Genomic DNA, 8,767 nt, shown 5'->3' on the forward strand with positions numbered 1-8,767 from the left:
CTACATCTACATCTACATTTATACTACGCAAGCCACCCAGCGGTGTGTGGCCGAGAGCACTTTACGTGCCACTGTCATTACGTTCCTTTCCTGTTCCAGTCGCGTATGGTTCGCGGGAAGAACGACTGTCTGAAAGCCTCCGAGCGCGCTCGAATCTCTCTAATTTTACATCGTGATCTCCTCAGGAGGTATAAGTAGGGGGAAGCAATATATTCGATACCTCATCCAGAAACGCACCCTCTCGAAATCTGGACAGCAAGCTACACCGCGATGCAGAGCGCCTCTCTTGCAGAGTCTGCCACTCCAGTTTGCTAAACATCTCCGTAACGCTATCACGCTTAACAAATAACCCTGTGCCGAAACGCGCCGCTCTTCTTTGGATCTTCTCTACCTCCTCTGTCAACCCGACCTGGCATAGATCCCACACTGATGAGCAATACTCTAGGTTGATCTAGTGTTTTGTAAGCCACCTGCTTTGCTGATGGACTACATTTTCTAAGGACTCTCCCAATGAATCTCAACCAGGCACCTTTCTTACCAACAATTAATTTTATATGATCATTCCACTCAAATCGTTCCGCAGGCGTACCTCCCGATATTTTACAGAAGTAACTGCTACCAGTGTTTGTTCCGCTACCTTATAATCATACAATAATTACCTTTCACATTCTGTATAACCAATGTCAAAATATGATTACGCAGATACTGATGTTGTATCGTCTTGCACAACGTATTTAACTCTCTTTTCTAATATTTTCGGGCACAAAATAATTTCTGACATATTTTTATTTATACATTAACTCTACTGCAGAGGGCTGAGAGTGGAGAATTAATTACACATAATTACTGTAATGGAAGGTTCAAATGCCTACTCTCACTCTGCTTTTTCCCATAATTAAAACTCTCGGCAGATATGATATTTGTTTCTTGAAACACAACACAAATTTACATTGCTGACCTTTGCTCACAGGAGGATACAATGCTCCATCCTCCTGTGAAGAAATGCAACATCCACACTGATGTGTGTAGCGAGATATAATAATCCATCGGTAACTTTACCTCCAGCTTATGATGGTGTGCAGGCCATAGGTTCAGAAACTGCACAGTGCTCTTCAAAGGTGAAAGACGTGGAGGCGCGCATGTAAATTGGAATTACAATTGTTCTTCACTCATTCATGAAACGTAAACGACTGTTAGAGTCCTTCTCAGAACAGAACATTGAGTCCATCAGGTTTTGTGTTACTCACAGAATTTTGTGTCAGATGAAGCCATCACACTGCACTTTAAATATGGTTTCATAATTAAAATAAAGTATTTCAAATGCTACAGTGCCATGTCACTCTGATTACTACTAAACACGTCATTCTCATGTAATAGCAGATATGTCCAACCTCTGAATCACATATCTTTTTCTAGATAATTAAAGCTGAGAAGAATAAAATGGGACGCAAGACAACCATTTTAATAAGACGAGTTTTTATAGCCTTTTGTGAGAGCAAAATTCAATATAGAAACGCTGTGAAATTTTCGGATCTGAAACTACGGAAATACTCAGAAAGATACAGAGCTAATCCACAGTTTTGAAGTCGCTGTCTTAAATTTATGTCGTGTAAATGTGTAGTTCTGTGAAATCATGAGTAGCATTTATGTTTCCATAGTTTAAATTTCTTTGGTTGATACGATGCAGACTAAATTCTTTCGGATTACAAGATGTGCTGTTAATAAAGGTAATCTGGGAAGGAAGACACTCGTGTTGTAGCGTAGGCTGACGGTACTTCACTGGAACAACAAGGCATCAATGTAATTTTTTTAAATCTGAAGGAGGAGTGGTAAGTATTATACAAAAAATTATGGGCCTGATTGTATCTTCGGCATCAATTACTGCTTATGGAACCTACATTGGGTTCATGTGTACTGCCTTTTATAAGGTCAAACTTCTAGGGAGGAATCATCATGAACACCAAAAGTGCTGACTCAGTAAATCTCATGTTGCTCTTTTAGTTCAGGAGATTCAGAAGGCTGTAGACAGCGTAGGTGAAATTCGGAAATTTGGGGTAAATACCTATGGGACCAAACTTTTGAGGTCATCGGCCCCTACGCTTACACACTACTCAACCTAACTTAAATTAACTTACGCTAAGGACAGCACATACACCATGTCCGAGGCAGCACTCGAACGTCAGATGGGGAGAGCCGCGCGTATCGTGGCAAGGTGCCCTAGACCTCGGGGCTACCCCATGCTGCCAGCGTAGGTGAAGTTGATGCTACGTTTCCTTCACTTGTAGAACGCATTCCATACATTTCCGCTCTGGCGACTGGCAAATATAATACATGCACACAGAATATCCGAATATACGCTGATGAAGCATGTATACTGCTTGTTAAAAGAAGATATCAGTATCAATGATGAGTGGCTGAATCCAGGAACAGTTCAACAGACACCAGAAATCATAGAGGTGACAAAAGTCACCACATACCTCTTAACATCGTGTCAGACCTCATTTTGCACAGTGTAGTGCAGTAACGCGTCGCAAATCTCCTGCACAAATAGTGACCAAATGCTGCCTCTATAGCCATCCATAATTGCGAAAGTGTTGCCGGTCCAGGATTTTGTGCACGAATAGACCTCTAGATTATGTCGCAAAAATGTTCGATGGAATTCATGTCGAGCGATCGGGAACTGTCCAGAATATTCTTCATACCAATCGCAAACAACAGTGACCCAGTGACATGGTGCATTTCCATCCTCATAAATTCCATCGTTGTTTTGGAATAAGAAGTACATGAATGGCTGCAGATGCCATCCAGATAGTCGAACACAACCAATTCCAGTCTACGCCCTTTTCAGTTAAACCAGAGGACCCAGTCCAGTCCCTGTGAACGCAGCCCACACCATTATGGAGCCACCACCATGTTGCGCAGTCCTTGGCTAGATGGTCCATCAGGAAACCTGTTCAGTCACATTGCCACTAGATAGGCCAAGCTGTAAGAAGAAAGAAAGCAGTTACCCTTTACCTTGGATCGCTTAGAAGCATAGATAGAGAAACACGTGCTTGCCAAAAGGACTGCGCTTTCTCAATATTAATAGTGCAGCCACTCTCACTGTTTACCAAAATACGCATGTCTACTCCTCCACTGACTGTAAGAACACGACAAGTGCAATAACCAGATTTCCCAAGAAACTTCGCTCAATGGAAGAGCGGTCGCAATAAACGAATAATTGTCTCGGCTTATCTGCAGATATTCGACCGTTTCTGAGAAAGCGACGTCAATGTTCTAGAGGTGTCTTTTACCGCGCGATGTCGTCAGAAGAAATGGTGGCACAATGGATACCGTCACAGTAGGTCAGCGTATTCGGTCTGAGTAATAAAAAATCTAAGTTAAGTATTCAACGATGAACCTTAGGTGGGTGTCATGTGACGTCCACCCAGATCAAATGACGAGAACAATGACGAACAAAATGGGAAAAAAAGATTTTAGCGCCACGACTTCTTAATTTTTGCGCCCCATGTTTGAAATACGATTATTACTTTTATTTTTGTTGTTCATTTATTACACCATGTCTGTATAAAATTACTACACTAACGTTTTCCAGTGTATACTGATATAACGTTGTCCTTATGGAGTCAATAGTCTGCCAGGAGCACCAAATTTCTTGACTTACCTCTCACCACAGACAACGCTGTGGCCGACGGCCTTCACTTAACAACCGAGAGCAGCAGCGTTTGCGTCGAGTTGTCAGTGCTATCAGACACGCAACACTGCATGAAGTAACGACAGAAATTAGTGTGGGACGTACTAGGAACGTATTCGTAAGGACAGTGCGGCGAAATTTGGCGTTAATCTGTTATGGCAGCGGACGACTGAAGCGAGCCCTTTCTGTAACAGCACTACATCGCCTCCAGTGCCTCTCTTGGGCTTGCGACCATATCGGTTGGATCCCAGATGACTGGAAAACCGTGGTCTGATAAGATGAGTCTCGATTACAGTCGGTAAGAGCTGATGGCAGGGTTCGAGAGTCGTGCAGAATCTATGAAGCCACGGAACCAAGTAATCAACAAGACACCGTGCTAGATGGTGGTGGTTCCATAATGGTCAGGGCAACGGTTACATGGAAGCGACTGGGTTCTCGCTGTGTTCAGTTACTTGGAGACCACTTTCAGCCAACAACGATGGAATTTTTATGGTTGCGTATGCGGCATGTCGCTGGGTCACAGGTGTTCACGATTGGTACGAAGAACATTGTGGACTGAGCCGTGTGTCGACTCGTGCTACACCTTGTGTTTGGATTGCAATGGTTTTCCTTTTCTTCCCCTGACATGTTTGTTCGATATTTTGTCTGTCTTTAAGTGTCTGCTTGGTGGTCTTTTCCCTCTGCTATCGATATCTGCGTTTTTACTTCCGGGAAACTGCTAGGGAGGGAGTGAGATCTTTGACCGGTTGTAATCTCGTGTGGCGGTGCGGAAGTAGGGGCGTTGCGCGCAGAGAGTATGGTGACACGCGAGGGCAGTGGGGCTCTCCAGCGTGAAGCAGGCGTGGTCGGTTGCACCGAGTCGCCACGTGATGTATGTCGGTTGTGTGTAACGAGCGGGTCGAGTTGGCGGAAGAGATCCCCGCGTGTTGGTTGTATACAGAATCGCCCCACGGGTAGTTGCTGTTCATTTCACCTTGGTGGGACGTTAACAAGCACCTTTAAATCCTCCGTTTCAACACTGAAGTTTAAAAGGAGACACCTTAGATGGAGCAGTCACTACTCGTCAACGTTGCAAAGAAGACGTGAACTCCGGTGACAGAGCGTGTTGTCGCCTGACCGTGGCGTGTTGGGTATGCTGGCGACGCGTGCGCGGTCGGATGTGTGGATCCTTGCCATCGGAGGTCGTGTACTGCCTGTTCGAGCATAATTGCAAGTTAAGTTCGTGGAAGGTTTAATCATTAACTAATAAGTTTGCGTAACCAGTGTGCCTTCTGCCTTGTGGCCTCCGGTGATGTGGTTTCCTTTCCCCGGCACCGGTGTAATTGAAGACAGTGATCTTTCCTCCTCTCGTTACTGGCCGATGGGAGGTGTAGTTTTGGCAGTTTGTTTCCCTATTCTGTCGTGTGTTATGGGTAGATTTATGCTTCTTGTTGGTTGATCACGTGGTCGCTATTCAGGACTGTGTGGTGTAACGCTTCCTTGCACGAGGTTAGCTCTAATTCTGTCAGCAAGTTAAGCCATCTTATAACAAGTTTTCGCTGGCTAACAGTCGGTGCAGTGACCAGCCTGAGAGTGGCAATTGTGTTTACGGACGTGTTTAAATTGGTCAGTATTCTGTCTAGCTTGAGCATCCCTGAGTGGGTGATTTGTGGCCGCCTTACACGGGTCCGTCATATCTGCTATGTTCGAATAATATTCCAGGACACTTTTGTTTAAAATTTTCTTAAATTCCTCCTAGTCTGTAAATTCCTTTATTGCCACTACTCGTGTGTTTGCTGAGACCTTAATTTTTTTAATGGCGGTGTTGGTAGCTTCACAACCTCACCGTACCTTATTAACAAAGTTCTGTTTTTACTTTAGTAGCATGTTTACTAATGTTCTTTAAATTTTTTTAAATTGTTGTATTGCTATAAATTACTTTGATTGGCGTTAGTGGCGTGTTGTAAAAGGTAGTTTATTGCCGTACTGCTAGTTTCTGCAAGATACGAATAAAACATTTGTCAAAATCTAAACTAGACAGTAAACTACTATAAATTTGGCCCCGTTTCCAAACTTGTGTTGTGGCTTCTAGTAACCCTAACCACTGTGTGTGTCATGGACAATACGAGCGAATGACTTGGCGACGCAGATCACCCGATATGAGTCCTTTCGAGCATTTATCGGTCATAATCGAGAGGTCAGTTCGTTCAACGAAGTTCTGCGTCAACGCGTTTGCAATTACGGATGGCTGTAGAGGCAGCATGGCTCCGTATTTCTGCAGAGGACTTCCAACGACTTGTTGAGTCCATGCTACATCGACTCAGCACAACGTCGGAAAAAAGGAGGTCCGACACGATATTAGGAGGTATCCTATGACTTGTCACCTCAGTGTAATGCGGTAGGTTATTCCACAGTCAGGTTCCTGCTACTGAGAAGGATTTCGAGAAAGTGGCTGAGTGGTAGAGTGGGACAGAAAAGATTTTGCTGTGATGGGAATGGGTGTGTCATTAAAAAAACGCTTAGCGTACATTATCGACAGACGAGGACATGCAGTCAGTGGCCAGAGCGATACACCACCCTGTTCTTTATTTATTGTTCTGTGGGACCAAATTAAGGAGAAGTCTCCATGGTCATGGAACGAGTCAATACATGAAATTATAACACGATATTAGAAACAGATAAAATGAAATACAAAAAAAAAAACATATCCAGGTGACAAGTCTTAAGTTTAAATAAAAATAATCAACAATGTAATACTGGAATTTGCTTAATTTTTTAGCTCTTCCAGGAGCTCCTCGACAGAATAGGAGTGAGCCATGATGAAACTCTTCAGTTTCGACACTTTTGTGTTTGGGCTACTGCTAAGATTTTTGAGTTCTTGTGGTAGCTTATTGAAAATGGATGCAGCAGAATACTGTACTCCTTTCTGCACAAGAGTCAATGAAGTGCATTCCACATGCAGATTGGGTTTCTGGCTAGTATTAATTGAGTGAAAGCTGATAACTCTTGGGAATAGGCTAATATTGCAAACAACAAACGACATTAAAGAAAATATGTACTGTGAGGGCAATGTCAGAATTCAAAGACTACTGAATAGGGGTCGACAAGAGGTTCTCGAACGTACACCACATATAGCTCGAACAGCCCGTTTTTGAGTCAAAAATACCCTTTTTGAATCAGAAGAATTACCCCAAAAAATAATACCATACGACATAAGCGTATGAAAATATGCGAAGTAGACTACTTTTCGTGTTGAAGTGTCACTTTTTTCAGATACTGTTCTAATGGTAAATAGAGCAGCATTTAGCTTCTGAACAAGATCCAGGACATGGGCTTTCCACAACAGCTTACTATCTATCCGAACGCCTAGGAACTTGAACTGTTCCGCCTCTCTTATAATATGCCCATTCTGTCTGATCGAAATATCAGTTCTTGTTGAATTGTGAGTTACAAACTGTAAAAACTGAGTCTTACTGTGATTTAGCTTGGTGTTGTGAAACAGTACCAACATGTAAATTATGGACGCTTTATATTGTGATCAAGAAATGGGATCGTTGAAGCGACATTGTTCTGAATTATGGTGTGATGGTTGCTTGCTTGTGTTAGTTTCGCGTAGTGCTGCTCAGTGGAACGTCGGATTTGTTTACACTAAATACAATGTGCCAGCGGCCTTGTCGCAGTGGTAACACCGGTTCCCGTCAGATTACCAAAGTTAAGTGCTTTCGGGCTGGGCTAGTACTTGGATGGGTGACCATCCGGAATGCCGAGAGCTGTTTGCAAGTGGGGTGCACTCAGCCCTTGTGAGGCAATACTGAGGGGCTATTTGATCTGAGAAGTAGCGACTCCGGTCTCGTAAACTGACATAAGGCCGGGAGAGCGGTGTGCTGACCACCTGCCTCTCCATATCCAGATCCGATGACACCAGTGGTCAGGGATGATACGGTGGCCGGTCGGTGCCCTTGGGCGTTCATGGCCTTTTCGGGAGAAGTTTACTTTAGATGTTTTCAGGTACAATGTAGTTGTCTTCAACACGGGATGTATGTTCTTTGTTCGGGTTCATAGTTTTCTTAGACAGCATTCAGTCATTCAGACCTATAAGCTCCTTGTCTCTTTGCTTTCCCGCTCATTAAATATATCACAGGCGTTAATATGCATATAGGAGGACTTTTCATGTCTTTTGGACATATATAGTCATGTAAAGTCACATAGTACGTTGAAAAGCACTTTCATGTAAAACATGAGATTTTGTAATCATTTTCTAAGCAATATATGTTAAGGACTATAGTAATTTGTGATTCTTACGAACTTACTTTTCATTCCTGTGATTTTTATTCTACTCTTTACGTTCGTTCACCTCCAGTACATTCTCAAACAAAGTGCGTTACGCTTTCATGATATTTCAAGCACAGTGAGAATTAATTGCGTTCTGCAATGATGGTACTTCCTTGTTTATCATTTCTTTCACAGGCAACCAGGTAAGTTCATGTTCCAACAGCACATCAAGGCACATAGGTGCAATGGTAGAAACTTTGATATTTTGCTATTACAGAAGCTCACATCTTTTCAAATTATTATGTATTGTAACATATAGAGAGTAAACACATCAAATTGCACGAATTACATGTATAAGATATAATTCGTAGACAGAGAACGATTAGCTAGATGGAATTTGCTGTAAGGATTTTGAACTCACAAGTAGGAAGAATTGACAGGATGTTTCAGGATACAACGGTCTTTCGGGTCAACACGATAGCCCACCTAAAACTTTTGAGAAGGACAGCTAAGAAAGCCTACCAAATTTGAAGAACGGAAGTTCTTGCAGAACTGTCTAAATCCTTACGTGTAATAAAAAGTCCAGGCTGAGAGAAATTTTCATTTGGTTTTCTTTACTGCTTGAGTAATGTACTGACTGAATAAACTGTGGATAGGCTACTAGCATATCTCACTACCTTTTCAATCACTGCGTCTCTTTTTTTAATATCACAGCAAAAATAGTTTCGTGTTGCTGCTTCACAATCTTGTTCAGACATGTTGCTTCAGGGTTCGGCATATCAATGAACAATCATGTTGTGATTAGTTAATGACTCAGCCTAT

General features: G+C 42.7%; 1 pseudogene; it reads left to right on the forward strand.

Annotated features, from left to right (window-relative positions):
• The first annotated feature begins 7,334 nt into the window (after positions 1–7,334).
• LOC126293827 (5S ribosomal RNA) lies at positions 7,335–7,452 on the forward strand (annotated as a pseudogene).
• Positions 7,453–8,767: the final 1,315 nt, after the last annotated feature.

Source organism: Schistocerca gregaria, chromosome 10, assembly GCF_023897955.1.
Source record: "Schistocerca gregaria isolate iqSchGreg1 chromosome 10, iqSchGreg1.2, whole genome shotgun sequence".
Classification (NCBI taxonomy): Eukaryota; Metazoa; Arthropoda; class Insecta; order Orthoptera; family Acrididae; genus Schistocerca; species Schistocerca gregaria.